The 17,275-nt window shown below is 36.3% G+C and overlaps 1 pseudogene; it reads left to right on the forward strand.

The window, feature by feature from the left end:
• The first annotated feature begins 1,657 nt into the window (after positions 1-1,657).
• Positions 1,658-17,050, forward strand: LOC121781621 (annotated as a pseudogene).
• Positions 17,051-17,275: the final 225 nt, after the last annotated feature.

The following is a 17,275-nucleotide window of genomic DNA, read 5'->3' on the forward strand; positions in this document are numbered from 1 at the left end:
ACAAAAAAACTAGTACAATCCAATAGTGGACACGTCATAGCTACAAATCACATTTTTTTCAATTGTTGGTATATTTTAATTCAATTAGAATAAAAATTATCAGACTATAATAATTAGACAAAAAATGCATAAATTAATATGTAGTATTTATAAAAAAAATCGGAAATAATAATAATAATAATAATAATAATAATAAAAGTTTCCGGCGTCGTGCGTGCAATAGGGGCCGTGGGCACGGCCGCGGCGCCCCTCCTTGAGCCGTGCCCTGGCCGACTAGTTGGCTCGCCCATGTCCAGCACACCCCCCCCCCACGCCGCGGCCTTCCGTTTCCTCAGCTATAGGGACATGCGGCTCAGCCGCGTCCTCGGGCGGTGGTCGCGGCTCCTTATCGTGGATAGTCTAAGACGCAAAATGTTGGGTTACAAACCTATGCCACATCGGATGAGTGAGGGAAGTTGGAAGGTGTATATAATTCCTATCCAACCCTAATTAGTTTGAGGCCTTTTGAGAGTGACTCAAAAACAAATCCGTGCGGGCTTGACCCAAAGCGGACAATATCAAACTAATGTTGCAGTCGACGATCCTAACACAAAAATATTCGCGAACATCAGCTAATTTATTTCAAATATACACCGTCTTCATCCCCCTTCATGAGATTTTTTCATTCACAGTGACTTGTTTCGAGCTTTTACACTAAGCACGTTTTGTTCTATATTTGTTATATCTAGTTTGTACATATTTCATCTTATTTCATTTGCATGTAGGTTCAACTGAGAGTTTGTGTTTAGATTGTGAATTTAGCTATTGTTTAGCAATTTGGTTATGTTTTTTATTGCGATTCATTTATATAATGTTGAACGATATAGGATATATATCTGGCAAATTGTGTATTACCATAGATGACGTTCAAGTCTATAAGAGCATCTCCAATGGCGGACGTCCGGTCGGACATCCGGTCGGACGTCGCGACGGGCGACCGGGGCGTCCGCCATTGTGGCGTTTAGGGTCGGATACGGACGTCCCGTGAGGACGTCGGGTGTCCTCGGACATCGGCGCGACGGGCGGGTGGACGTCCGCCATTGTGGCGTCCAGTCGGACGTCCGGTCGGACGTCCCGTTTTTAATTTTTTTTTTTTTCGAATCATGTATGTTTTTTCCGATGAAGTTGTTAATTTTTCCCGTTCGTATTCTCGGTCAAATTTTATTTCCGTAAATGTTAATTGTTTTATTTGTAAATGTATGATTTTTTTTAATTGCGGGATGTCCTAGTGGGAAGGGCGATGGGAAGGGCGGATTGTGCAGGGGATGTCCTAGTGACGTGGCAGTGGGATGGGAAGTCCTAGTGACGTGGCAGGAGGTGTTTTTGGGATGTCCTAGTGGGATGTCCGCCCACTGGAGATGCTCTAACTAAGGAAAATACATAATTCGAAAGTGCCTAAAGTTGAAGTAATTAGAGAATAACATTCCCTGTGTCTTGCACGTTTAATAAGATAATGTAGGCTCTTTATTTTGAAATATGGACCATGATCATGCTATGCCTTTCTTGTAATCGAAGCAAAATATATACTTTGAAAAAAAGCTATATTCTGCTTTAATTACTTAAACTAATCAAAAGGAAATATTCGTATATGTAGCTCTGATGTCCACGCATAATACTAACTTCTTCATCAACAAACATATATCTGAATTGAGTGTACATCTACTGAAGACGACGACCATCATTAACTCGCACTCAATTGGTGAGAAAATTTTAATGTTACTAATACAAAGCATATATCGTGTTTAATATTTTAGGAATTCAATAATTATTTTTTTATTTGTTATATGTTATTCTGGTGGCGTATTACATTGTGAAGAAACAACAAAGTGGAGCTAATATTTTTTGGAAGGGTAAATTAAATTAATTTTATCATTCTATATATGTATTTTATTCTGGATTCAGTTTTACAAATGTTTTATGGTGGGAATATTTTTCTGGATTCAGTTTTTAAAATGAAGACAATTAATTTTGTGTTATGAATTTGCTTTTACGTACATGTCTCCAATGTAAATAATTTTCTCTAGACAACCGTTTTTCAAATAGTATGATGATATCTCAAAAATAAAATTATACAGTATATTATAAGTATATTATGGCTGTCTCACTCTCTCACGTATAATAACATTAATAATTTACACGCAGTTGTAGATTTAGTTATCCACGTGTCTCGTACACAGAGAAGCATCTACATTGGTGACGAGTGGAGAGGACAGGTCAGCTTTCTTTGATATACTAATTGGAGAAGAATCCACACATGTTTAAGTGATTGCATTGCAGTGTCTTGTGTTGATTAGACAAATAATTAGCATGATTAACTGATAAATTGAACAATGAGGCACGAATTAAACACGAACACATTCCAATTCCAATCCATCCTTTTTCATGTTCCGTGTCCCTTAAGCAAAGATTAACAGTATGTCAATCAACTAAGCAAAGCACAAAATATGTAACTTTACTAGTAGGGAGGGAATAAGGTGATTAGAAACTAAATTCGAAAGTGATTACATTCACTTTAAAATTACTCAATTAAAATGGACTTGGTAAGTGATGGCTTTACATTTGTCACACTTTAACACATAGAAATAGAATAACGTGTGAAGAGAGGAAGAGGCATTGAAACGTGGTGCAATGCATGTAATGGCATATGTCTTTCAACACAAACATTAGGTGTTCCTGACCAAGACATTAAACCAACCGATCCACCTCACATGATTTATGGTCTTTTAAATTAATCAATGTTTATTCATCATAACACTCTTTTAAAGTTTTAATGCTATATTCCATCTGTCTTGTTAGTGTTGACTTATATTCTTTTTGTTTCATATATTACTTTCACTCTATTTTTTGTAATATAATTTTTTAAAAGATAAATAAGATTAGATGTTTTATTTTTAGCTATAAATAAAATAATTCAAGTAAATCTAGAACAAATCAAAATAAAATATGACTCAAATATCTTGGGATAAACATTTTTTCTCTCACTTTCTTATATTTTATTTTATTCCAACTTTGTTATCTTTAGTACTTATATTTCATCTTATTAGTTACTATCTAATTTAAATCTCTCATATTTTATTCTCATTTCACTTGTCCCTTGATTTTTGTATAAAAAAACCCACACTTAGCTGACCTATCAGTTTATGAGTTTATAATTTATACGCATAAGAAATTAAATTGCTAGAGAACTGAAATTATTTCATCATAATTCAGTTTTTTATTCCGAAGGAGTACTTTGTGACATGATGTACTTATATGTACGGCTAAGATTCATTTTTGAACTTAATTTCGTATTATTTCTTAGTAAAATTGCATAATTTGCAATTCAATAAGACGATGACACATATCATATGTTAGACATGCTTTTCAGTTTGCTCAGCAATATTTGTAACAAAAAAATTTGGCAATCTTTTTCTGGCAGTTTAATCTCCACTCTCAAGTATATCCATTTGGGAAGAATAAAAAGAAAACGAAAGAACAACTTTCAAAATTAGTTCGCCAGAAACTGCTTGCTAGGAGAAGTTTCGTTTCCACTATTCCTCTCCCTCCTGCCGCCAACTCTTCAACCTTACCAACTGCAAACCTATTTTCAGGTGATTTCGCTACGATCTAATGAAAATTATTCAAAATTTTATGAGTTGGTGAGTTAATCAATTCTAGTTAGTATTGTTAAATGCCAATACTACTGCTACTGCTACTGCAGCAGCAGTAGCAGTATCTAATTTGAATCAACTTAGGAGAATGTCGCCAAGGTTGCGATGGCATTCAATTGTTTGTTTCTCTATGTAGAGTTAATGTGATTTGAGATAAATAGCGGTAGCATTTCTCCTACGACAGATTAATGAAGGACGAATTGCAAGGCTCGCCGTACCGGCGCCACCGCAACGACCCCGAAGCCGGCAGCAGCAGCCGCTATGAGTACGACGACGACGACGCGGGGTCTCCTTTCTATATTGTGCGCACAAAACGTGCTCCAATCGACAAATTGCGTCGCTGGCGGGTAAGTTGATGATCACATTCGCGCGTTTAAACATCTGGAACTTGCTAAGAGTGAAGAAGATTTCTAAATAATCATGAATTAGTATTCCTGTATTCAAATCTGTGCAACTGATTTACCTCGCTTTGCTTTCCAGCAAGCCGCTCTGGTACTGAATGCATCTCGGAGATTTCGATATACGTTGGATTTGAAGAAAGAAGAGGAGAGGAAGGAATTGATTGCTAAGATTAGGATGCATGCTCAAGTCGTTAGGGTACTTATATTTCTTATTCGCATCTGAATTTTCTGCCTATTGTCATTCACTAATCAATAATTTGTTGAATAGGCTGCTGTTCTTTTCCAAGAAGCTGGTACAGGACTGAATGGTAATTTCTCTTTGATGTTATGTTTTCTATTATGAAGCTCTAATAGCCTGCTTCGAGGTGCTAGCTCGCCTCATTTGGCGTTTTAAGTTTCTCACGACTGTTTTCTTTGGTTGCATTTTGCTTAAGACTGTAAAGACAGTTTTCCATTCCATCTGTTCTTGATCATTTCATTTTTGTATTTTTAGTATCAAGTTCTGCAAAGTTACCATCAAGTCCAACTCCAGTGGGTGAATTTGGTATTAGCTCAGAGGAACTGGTTGCTATGTCCAGGGAGCATGATCTCTCATTTCTGCAGCGAAGTGGAGGGGCAAGTTCACTGTCATAGCATCTAATATATAGCTTCTTATCTGCCTGACTTTCATTACTTATATATGTATCCTCTATAAACTTAATTTAATCCATGTATATCCTACATTAGGTTAAAGGTGTGGCTGAGAAGTTAAAGTGCAATGTGGAGAAAGGTATCACTGCTGATGAGGCTGACCTTATAGAGCGAAAGAAAGCTTTTGGATCAAACACATATCCTCGAAAAAAAGGACGAAGTTTCTGGGTGAGCATTGATTAATTCCAGCATTTCTGTATCATGTATATGGTAAAGATTAGTTCATTGGCCTCGTAGGAAGTTTTTGTAATATATTTTACCATACACCATACAGATGTTTGTCTGGGAAGCTTGTCGAGATACAACGCTCATCATTTTGATGGTTGCTGCAGCTGCTTCGCTAGCACTAGGCATAAAGACTGAGGTATGGTCATGGGGAGCATAACTTGTACATGGTTTCTATGAGTGTAAGGCTTAGTTTGACCTGAGTTTTCAACTTTGGATCACGTAAATATTCCGTGTCATATATAATCGGAGTATTAAATCTGTAGCTAATTGTAAAAGTCTTTGGTCAAGAATTCGGGTAAAAACTTTCAGTGTTTAAAACAGTCGTTTTATAACTATGTTGTGAATAAATATAAACATGAAAGTTAGTAAAAAATTATTACATTACGAATTAAAAGTTTGCATGCCAACGAAACTAGAGTTCACCTGAACAAAAAATTAATGAAAGCATACCAAGTACAGATTAGAGAACCCAAAAGATGTAACAAAGTGTAGCACATTTTCTTCTGTATGGTTAATTGTTAGCTTGGTAGCTGTAAACATTATTAATCCCTGTAAGCTTTATTCAATAACATGAACACAAAGTAATGCTTTTGATATGGATGTAGTTTTCATGCTCCTGGAATTTATACTTGTATATTCAATCTTGCAATTTGTACTTTGTAGGGTATAAAAGAAGGTTGGTATGATGGAGGGAGCATTGCCATGGCTGTCCTCATAGTCATCATATTTACTGGTATCGCCAACTAACTTGTTGATTGAATATTTCATTTAAGTGCATGGTCTGAATGTGCTATGCTTTACGAATAATCTAAATGCAGATAAGAGAACAATTTTTGTTCATTTGAATTTTCTGTTCAAAAGTGAGTACAAGAAGTTACTCCATAACATAAAGTTAATAAATTTATGAGATCCAATGATGAATAAAATCTTGATTCCAAGAGAACTGGGATTATATTTGAACAAGAAAGAGTAAAAGAACACAAATGAACTGAATGGATTTTATTGCTAGTTTACAATGGTAGCTAACAAGTTAAAAAATTGGTTTGATTGTCAACTGTCATGATGTCTACTACTATATTTTATTGAAGTTTCTTCTGAGTTCAACGTTTGAGTGATGAAAATGGGTTTTCAGTAGATGATTGACAATTTCTGTTTAATGTCTTTAATGCTAGTGACTTTAAGATGTTCATAATTGTTTCAGCCGTAAGCGACTACAAGCAGTCTCTACAGTTTCAAAACTTGAATGAGGAGAAACAAAACATTCAAATGGAGGTATGTACAATGAAGTAGGTCATACATGTATTCCTTTGTTTTTCTTCTTACATTTTCTGGTAACCGTTTGCAGGTAGTCAGGGGTGGGCGCAGAATTAAGGTTTCAATATTTGATATAGTGGTTGGCGATGTTGTGCCTCTCAAAATTGGTGATCAGGTAGTAAAACACTTCAAACACTCTTCTTTCTTACTCCTCACCTTAAAAGGATAAAATATAGTAGTAGTATCCTCACCTTAAAAGGATAAAATATAGTAGTAGTATCCTCACCTTAATAGGATAAAATATAGTAGTATTATATTTCCTTTTTCAGTTTATTGTTCGATAGAGATGATCACATACTTTTTTTCTTTTGGTCAAATTTGGCAAGCCTATCAGTTGCATAGGAAGAAGGATTTGGTTGCATATTGACAACTGAATCATTGGCTGAAACTAGAAATAGAAATTCATAGTAGGCTGGTTGAATGACAAGTCTCACTTTGCTCATAGTAGGCAGAAAAATGCCTTGGATCCGATTGGATACATTTCATTCTGCAGCCATTTTAGTAGAGTTATATAATTGCTTCCTTCATATTGTGTTCCTGGATCTTTTCCTCTACCAGTTTTTCAAACGTAAAAGCTACTGAGATGCATTTCGATGACAATTCTTGAATCTACAAGAATGTTCAGGAACTCTTCACTATAACCTATGCTTTTATGCACACAGGTTCCAGCTGATGGACTAGTCATCTCTGGCCACTCCCTCTCAATTGATGAATCCAGTATGACTGGGGAAAGTAAAATTGTGAGTTCCTTACATCAACAACTGTAATTGCTGGTCGCTGCTGTGTTCATATTCTAATGCATTAAATGTGGAATTAGGTACACAAGGACCCAACTAGATCACCTTTTCTTATGTCAGGATGCAAGGTTGCTGATGGGTATGGTAGCATGCTGGTAATATTACTTTCATCACCTTCAGTTCTAATTAGGAATTTTCGCTGTTGAATCCATAAGATTAAGATAATGTGTGAAGTCAATATTATTGTTGCATAGTAATTGCAACCATTGGTTACATATTTGTGCATTGGTATAACTATATTATAAATCCTGGATAGTGATAAAATAATTTGTTTGTTATATTTGTCTTTTCCTTTGGGGTATTTTTGTGCGTATTTTCTTGTGACATATTATTTGATGATTTGATGGATTGTGTATTTGGCTTCCATTATTTGGTGAATGTATACATAGCAATAATTATAATTGTATAGGCAAAGTGTTGTACAACTAATCCTGTGCTTACATTGTTTCTAACATAAATTCTTATTGCTAAACACATACTCGTTTGTTTGAAATTCTTTTTTCTAACAGCATTCCTATATATTGCAACTTGTATTGATTGGCATTCATAAAATGGTTACTAAGTAATGCATAGAGACATAGGAGCCAAACTCTCTAGATTGTAATAATGAACTATTCTTCACATTATGACTATGTGCATACACTCTTTTATGTCAGCTGTTTTTCTACTTATCTCCCAGGTAACAAGCGTGGGCATAAACACAGAGTGGGGTTTACTTATGGCGAGCATATAAGAGGATAATGGTGAAGAAACACCATTGCAGGTTAATTTTTGTTGGGATCTTTGAAACCTTCACACAAATGCCTAATGGTCATATTATGACACCAAGGGTTACTTGTTACTTCTCTAGGTACGACTAAATGGGGTTGCCACATTTATTGGAATGGTTGGACTTGCAGTGGCTGCAGCAGTTCTTATAATCCTTGTGGTCAGGTAGTTATGTTACTGAAGAGGTGTCAGAGTTGGGGTTTTTTATAAAAATTGCTTGCTCCCGTTATGTGTTGAATAGGTCTAGAGTATATTAACCTTTTATGAACTGCTAGATTTTTTACTGGGAACACGAAAGACCCCGATGGCACAGTACAATTTATAGCTGGGAAAACAAAAGTTGGTGATGCAGTCGATGGATTTATCAAAATTTTCACTGTTGCAGTAAGTAGACAGCTAATTATTATTTGAAGTAGTCACAGGACAGCTTATGCTTATCTTTGGATACCTCAACTCACTAATCTCGACTTAACTCTAGGTGACCATTGTTGTTGTTGCTGTACCAGAAGGTCTTCCATTGGCTGTTACCCTGACGTGAGTATATCATATTATGTATTATCTTGTGGGTCCCGTGCTTATGATTATGCAGATTTGTCTTGGCAGAAATCTTACAGAATAACTAGTTCTCTGTAACTCACGTCATCCCTAATAAAATGTCTTTATATTTGACTGAAAGTATTGTTCGGATCATATAATTCGACATTCCTAATAAAATGTCTTTATATTTGACTGAAAGTATTGTTCGGATCATATAATTCGACTTACCTTTTCTTTGGCTCTAATACGCTATTCATTGTAACACAACAACTTTTCTGGTGCTTCCTTGAATCCTTTGACACAGCACTACATATAAGCAATTGTTACTACACACTCAACTGTTTTCTAACCCTTGACTTCTTTGATTTGCATTTTCCTTGCAGGCTTGCTTATTCCATGAAAAAAATGATGGCTGATAAGGCATTGGTATGCATAGTTTGGTTACTTTATCTAAATTTTTTCATTGTTATGCAGAGCCACACTAACAATTATACTGCAGGTTAGGAGGCTATCAGCCTGTGAAACAATGGGCTCCGCCACCACCATTTGCAGTGACAAAACTGGGACTTTAACACTGAACCAGGTGCTTTTCAGCCCGCTTTCTATGCTTCTGCATTTTCTGTTGTAGCCTGTAGGTCTCTAGTGTTGAGTTAGTTGCTCTAGCTTTATAGTCGCAAATATGTTGCATAACTTTATTTGATTCGTAAAGGTGCTTGCTTATCTTTGTTATTCTATTTTCAGATGACGGTAGTTCAGGCCTATGTTTGTGGGAAAAAAACCGACTCACCTGACAACAAGTCTATACTTCCTCCGAGGATGATCTCTTTGCTTATTGAGGGCATTGCCCAAAATACGACCGGAAGTGTCTTCTTAACAGAGGTAATTCTTTACAGAGTAATGGACATGCGTATGATTGCTTATACTTTTACAGTTGGGAGATTCTGGTGAGGAGATCCAAAAGGAATTATAATTGAACACTAACAGAATATTATTGATTAAAAGGAATTATAACTGAATACGAATGATTACAAACTATGACTGATCTTCCTAAGCGCTCAAGCACAATTCCAAACTAAAGAAATAATCCGGAATCCTAGTTGAGTCCTTGTAAGGCGAATAACTCCTTTTATTCTGTATGAGTCTATGAAGAAGACCCCTAATCTGATGAGACCTATGGAGCCTGCGAAAGAGCCCATAACCCATTACAACGTTACTGAAAGAACCTGTTAGTATGCCTTGAATCTGTATAGTTTGCCGCTAGCCGAACGGGGTCTAATTGTTACATTGGGCCTAGCCCGTCATCTGTGTGCCTATTTATATAGAAGTAGGGCGCATAACTCTGTAATCTGAAAAAAACAATCAGAATACAATATGTTCTCCGTTTTCTGCCCGTGGACGTAGCCAACACAACGTTGGTGAACCACGTAAATTCTGTGTCTCTTTACGCTTCTGTTTGTCTCGATTACACAATTGCTCTATTCTGTCACAACATAACCAACTCGAACAAAAGGAAAATAACTAAATTAACAAAAATAATTTATAGTCGGGCACAACTATTTTTGTGCTTTCCCCTTTCTGGCAGTAACTTGTGATTCCTCAACATCGTTTTCCTCAAAACAGAAAATTTGAACTGACCAAGTAACTCTGACCCCTCAACCCTCCTGGTCTCATTCTCAACTGATGTAAAACTGCTGCATAGTGCATATGACCAGCTCCTGGTTTTTCCTTTGGATTGTGGACAATCTCCTCTGACACTATTACTAATTAGGATCGGTCACACGACTATTTTGTGAATTTAGCCCGAACAAGATTGTTCCTGGTCAGTGGTCATTAACTTCAGATAAGAAAGATGAAAATATCAGATGCAACCAGGAGTGAATAGGAAGTTGCAGCTAACTCTTACATGTTCCAGAATGTTGAACATACCACAGACTGTAGCTGCGAGCTTTGTTACAAGCCTACAAGTGCGAACTGCTCAAGTGCCCATCGACAACTGCAAAAGCGTCGAAGAGACAATAGAATTTAGCCGATAACTGAATGACAATGATAACAAGCGTCAAGCAGTGAGAGGCCTACAAAACACGAGAAAGGAGCCCATAGCATGGAGAGATCCTAGAATTTAGAGTGTGCACAACTGCTTAAGTGCCAATGGGATAGATCCTAGAATAGGACTCCTAATATGACTAGGCCTATGAGGCCTGAGAAAGGAGCCATAGCCCTAGCTAACATAACTAAATCAACTAACTTGTCTAAATGGACAATAACTATATTAACTTTACAAACTAAGACTTAGGTGAAGGTATGTGTGCTTGCTCCCTTCTGGTATGCATGTAAGGCATTAACAAGCAGTACCGACATGTTGGAGTTTAGGAGAACTTTAACACAAAATAAAATGAAATATGAATTTTGAAGGAATGAACAATATAGAAGTAACAATGAGAGTGAATTATTTTTCCCAGAGATGATCCGAAGAAAGAACTTTCGATAAAGAAATATATCCTAATCAGTTCTTCTTGTTAGGAGAGAGAAACCCTTTCCTATCCTAGGTCAAGGTACAGCCAAAAGTATTAAGTATTTGAAGTTTTTCCGTTTATCTGCCTAAGGACGGATTAGCCAGATAGTATTATGTTATACCAATGTTCATGTTTATGAATGAAGCATGACTTATCTGTTACTGTTTTTCAATAGGGTGGAGCTATGGAAATTTCTGGATCACCAACAGAAAAGGCTATTCTGCAGTGGGCAGTAAATGTAGTGCGACTGTTCTGTTTCGTTTCATTTTTAGTGTTTGTTTTCATCTGAGTGTGCGCATGCTTTCTTGTTGTTGGTTGTAATCTCTCTTCCTCTTGTTTATTGATTTGTTCATAGCTTGGAATGGATTTTGGTGCCTCTCGATCAGATTCTTCCATAATTCATGCTTTCCCATTTAACTCAGAGAAAAAACGAGGCGGTGTTGCTCTGAAACTGGTACACAGTATTATGTTTGGACTTTAGATGGCTTACTTTTACCATGTCTTTATCTGGTTCAACTTGCTCATTGAGAAAACATTTCCTCGATCCTTGACGTCATGTCATTCTTTATACACACATTCTTTCCTAGCCAACCAATTTATAGCTGTTTTGAATTATTGGCAGTCAAATTCCGAGATTCGCATTCACTGGAAAGGTGCTGCAGAAATAGTCCTTGCATCTTGTACCCACTTCATTGATGCAGATGATAATGCAGTCGAGATGGATGAAGAGAAGGTCTGCTCCATTGATAGTTGTTTTTCTATTATGTTCTGATTAGTAAGTTCTTTCAGGCACATAAAACTGATGAAGTTATTGTGCTTAAATCTTGATCTTAAATCTTAATGGGTTATTCATTTGTTTTTATGTTTTTAGCACCAGTAAAATCTTAACATTTGAATATTTGATATATATTCCTGCAGCTATCGCTTTTCAGAGAAGCAATAGAAGATATGGCTAAAGAAAGTTTGCGATGTGTAGCTATTGCCTACAGAACGTGTGGAATGGATGAGGTTCCAACTAATGAGGAGAAACTGGAAAATTGGCAGCTACCTGAAGGAAACCTAATCTTACTTGCTATCGTTGGGATCAAGGTGTTTTTTCTAAATCTAATGATCAGCATTGGGTTTGTCAGTTCGTCAATTCACATCTGCATTATAATCTGAAAATTTTCTTACATAAATAAAATAGACACGAACCAGCATCCCTAACCAATGCATATAAAGTTTAAATAATAATTTTCAACTGGTGTTTATGTGCATATGTGTCATAGCTAGAAATCTTAAATAAAAAACTTATTACTTATTCTGCATTCACTAATGGTGTTCTTTGAGACGGTGAGCCCCTATCAGCCCAACAAGCTGGCATCTGAAAGACATTTGGCAAAAATAGTCAGCATCTTCCAATCACTTTTTTTGGTTGCTTGTGAAGTATCTGTGGGAAGCTTAATCAATGTGCAACAGTATCACAATAAGGAACTAACAACTCTAGTATGAGTTTTATCAGTTAAATTTTATCGATTGACTGAAAATATTTTGAGATTTTCTGCTTAAGAGTTGGTTGTTATCTGCAGACTGCAGAGTACTTGAGGTATATTTGTATCATGACTAGATGATTTTAATCATTTCAGTACAGCTTACCAAATTGATTGAGTAATCATTTGGGTACAGCTTAATAAATTGATTGGGTGATGCATTTTCACTAATTCAACATGTTGGAAAGACAAGGGATGGCATTAGCAGGAATCTGTTTCTCGCCATCTATGTCCTTTATTACTCGACTCTGAAGAGAAGTGGTTCTTCAACTTTTTGGTTCATTGGTTCATTTGTTTCCCACTTTCAACCCCCTCCCATGTGGTTAACCCGGACAGTCAGTTTCCCGTCTCTGGCATCTTACTTGTTGTGATATAAATTACTCCGTGTTTCTCATACTTATGGTAAATACCTTTTCTATACATCTGTTTTAATTAAAATATTGTTCTTCATGGTGTTTATATTGCAGGATCCTTGTCGGCCAGGGGTACGAGATGCAGTTCAACTATGTGTTAATGCTGGTGTCAAGGTGTGTACATTCGTCACTTACACACATGTAAAGTAATGTGTGTTCCTCGGAGTGTTTCTTTGGCTAGTTCGTTTTACACACGTCTTACAATTTCTGGGTCTTGGAGCCTGTCCTAACTTTTCCCTTTCTTTATACTGGAAATGGATTTAAAAGGAGCCTCTGGGGGTTTTGATCATTTGATTTTTTCATGGATTCAAACTTGAAATATATTTATAGCTCTGAAACTGACCATACTAATCTACGATGCAAATATTTAATCCAGCATTCAACTTGAGCAATCTGCTTTTTACATTATGCCACATTGTTTGGTTTCAAGTGATCACCTTACCGAAGTGCTTCTAGAGATTTTTTTCTATTTTTTTGTCACTTAGTATAGTATATTTGAATATGGTTGGTGTTGGGAATTCTTTTGAGTTGATTAGTATTAGTTCCAAAGAACTTGTGCTTAATTTGTTTAGAACTTGTAATCTAAACGGCACACTAGAGCTGTGGGAACATTTCCCAACCAGATGACATATTGAAATGGGGACTTCCCTATGTAAACTGGGGTTCATTGCTATATAACTCGTATAGTTTCTGTTTGATTTATTCCCTGCAGGGAACCATGTATGCATAAACTTGTATTTTAAACTATTGCTATCATGTTGGTTATGTTCATGTGAGATGACTGGTTTATTTTCTAGGTACGGATGGTCACTGGGACAATCTTCAAACAGCTAGAGCAATAGCCTTAGAGTGTGGGATATTAGGTTCAAATGCAGATGCTACAGAGCCCAATCTAATTGAAGGAAAGACATTTCGTAACATGACCGAGTCACAAAGATTAGAAGTGGCGGACAGGATTTCGGTAAGTGCTGAGAGTTATAGTGCTGCTAGGAGATATGCCTATTTGTGCTCTCTGTATAAGAGAAGGGAAGTACCATTTACAATTCTCACTTATAGGTAATGGGAAGGTCATCACCCAATGACAAACTCTTACTTGTGCAAGCATTGAGGAGGAAGGAACATGTTGTTGCTGTGACTGGAGATGGCACTAATGACGCTCCTGCACTTCATGAGGTTAGCATTTTCATCTGTTTCTACCATTTGGAGCCTCCTTTAAAATAGACGAGGATCTCAGAAATGGGACATTCTTTTGTTAGTTGAACTATTCTTTATCAACCTTAAGTTTTTTTTTTCTATTTGTTTCAGTTCATTAAGAAGATTAATAAGCAATCATTAGAACCATATGATTCTCTTTCTTTTTTTTACTATTGATATTAAGAAAAGAATTTGGGAAAAGATAACTGATCATTTCCTTCGTTGGTAGAAATCAAATTGAAAATTTCTCATGATAATCATTTGTATTTAGGGATTACAGGCTTGGTTACTTGTAGGATTTGTGTTTTTTCTTGTTCTTTTACTTTTATGGACTCCATTTCATGCTTTCGATTCTGTCTCGGTGTAGGCTGAATATTGGTCTAGCAATGGGTATTCAAGGCACAGAGTCGCAAAAGAAAGTTCAGATATCATCATACTGGATGATAATTTTGCATCTGTAGTAAAGGTTGGTTTTTAGCGTCACAAGAACGCTGATGCATTGTGTTGTCTGGATTTGACACTCAGATTCATCCCTTGAGGTTTCTAATTTCAAATCATTTCCAATTAACTGCGTTGGAGCAGAAAATGTTATATCTACCTCAGACAAATTTCTCTGTTATGATTTTTCTAGCTGCTCTCTCTTGAAATTTCAACCTTTAAACAAAATGATAAATTGTTAGTATCAAATATTATGTCACAATGTTGGTACTTCAGCTGGTAAAGTAATTGCAGGTTGTCCGATGGGGTAGATCTGTGTACGCCAATATCCAGAAATTCATACAATTTCAACTTACAGTTAATGTTGCAGCTCTGGTAATCAATGTTGCGGCTGCAGTTTCCTCTGGAAATGTTCCACTCAATGCAGTACAGGTGCAATATTCTCTTCAACTGTATCTTCTATGCATGTCTTTTCCCTGTTCGAGCCCATCTGCTTATTAGTATATTATTCCAGCTACTATGGGTAAATCTTATTATGGATACACTAGGAGCCCTTGCACTTGCCACGGAACCACCTACAGATCACCTCATGGGAAGACCTCCTGTTGGAAGAAGGTTAGACTTATGTGTATTTGAAATAAAGAAACTAATGGTGTCATTATGTTCTTCTCTTAGTGTAATACGCCCACTAATCATATGTAATACGAGTAGTAACTTTATGGTACGATCTAACTGTGGATGTCTTGCTAGCGGGGCTCATAGCTGTCTCACAGCTTCCTCCCCTGGTTTCGCTTTAAGCCATCCGTGATATGATTAAACTTGGCTTAAATGTATTTTTTTGGTCTTTTGCTCTATCATGACAACTTGAAAGTTAGTCTCTGAAGCATTGGAAATTTGCAAATTTGTCTTTCTTTTGTTCCTTATCCTCCATGATTGATCCATAACATCAGTATATATCTTGTCTATTGCTCTTATTACCAAGCTAAGGGATTCTAGAAGATCAGTTATATTCATAATATATTCGTCAAGTCTAACTTGTAATATCTATAGATGTGAAATTGTGAATTAGTTGTTATTTACTTCAACATCACTATATTCAGAAGATAGTTGATTTTGTGAAGTCACTGATCAAGGCCTTTATACAGGGAACCTCTTATAACAAATATCATGTGGAGGAATTTGTTAATACAGGTAAGATATTACTTCATTTCAGCATCTCAGTCGCACTTCAATGTGTCAAAACAGGGACTAATCATTTTCTGATTATTGTTTTTTGCATGATTTTAGGCTTTGTATCAAGTAACTGTTCTGTTGGTCCTCAATTTCCGTGGAAAGAGCATTCTGAATCTGAAGAATGATACGAGTGATCACGCTTTCAAAGTGAAGAATACATTGATATTCAATTCATTTGTCTTTTGCCAGGTGAGGTTTCTTCTATATAAGGATAGATGAAGTAAGTAAATTTATATATTCCATGATGGGATTTGAGTGTAAAAACAATAAAAGGGGGCACTTGGATTTGGTTCTTTGCAACTCACTCACCACACAGGCTAGGTTGGCTTACATTACTTGATTTCTGGAGAGTGTCCTCTGATTTTTTTACGCTGATTGGTATATCTATCGACCAGCTTATGCACACTTAGATGGTTCTCAAATTCAACTGGTAGTATCATATCTTTACAGTGGGTTTTATTTACAGAACAAACTGTAGGCAACTACAAATAAGATATATGTCGAACAAATAATATATTATGTTTTTGTCAACTTCAGTACTTTTGTAAAGAATCTATATGCCTATGTGTGTCTTGCAACTGATTTCTACTTCAAATGTCTTTAATAGATCTTTAATGAATTTAATGCTCGAAAGCCGGATGAAATCAATGTATGGAAAGGAGTAACAAAGAACATCCTCTTCATGGGGATAGTTGGCATTGAAGTGGTGCTTCAGGTACTTGTGTTTTCTAATTGACGATAGAAACTGGTGTAGTTATGAAGGCTTGACATCTGTATTCTCTCTATGCATCTCCAGGTTATGATTATTTTTTTCTTGGAAAGTTTACTTCAACTGTTCGTCTCAGTTGGAAATTGTGGCTTGTTTCTCTTACCATTGTTTTATCAGGTTAGTTTAAGCAGTATTTTAGATGGTGGTTGAGCTTTCTACTGTGTTACTACGATATGGCATTGTCGTCACCTCTAAGATCTGATAACTGTATTATCAATTTTGCCTTTTTTTCCTACTAGTTGGCCTCTTGCTATGGTTGGAAAATTAGTCCCTGTTCCAGAGAGAAATTTCAGCGAATACTTCAAAAGAGAAGTAGCAAGAAAAAGCGCTTTAACGGTACGTATGGCCGAGCTTACTCTGAGTACCCCCTCCCAAGTGTGGCTGAGAAATGTTTTACAGTTGGAATGACAATTATTTGAACTTGATCAACATCTTCTTCTCTTTCAGATAAAGAAGGTGAAGGTTATGCAGAATAGAGAGACATATTTGTATAATTGTATGTATACAAAACTGGAAGTGGAACTAACTTTGGCTTGACTAGACCGACTATGACGATCTAATACGAGTATTTACTGTTTATTCATGTTTGTTTTAGTTAGTGAGACACACAGCATTGTGTAAATTGGAAATTTGTTTGTTCGATCAGCTTTGTATTTTAATTTATGGTTGTATCAATATTGGCTTTCGTTGCTTTCATCGTTTACTTTAAGCCTTTTTTTATATCGCTTCGACTTGAGTAAACATTTCTGTAGTTTATTTCAA

This window comes from Salvia splendens, chromosome 20 (assembly GCF_004379255.2).
Source record: "Salvia splendens isolate huo1 chromosome 20, SspV2, whole genome shotgun sequence".
Lineage (NCBI taxonomy): Eukaryota > Viridiplantae > Streptophyta > Magnoliopsida > Lamiales > Lamiaceae > Salvia > Salvia splendens.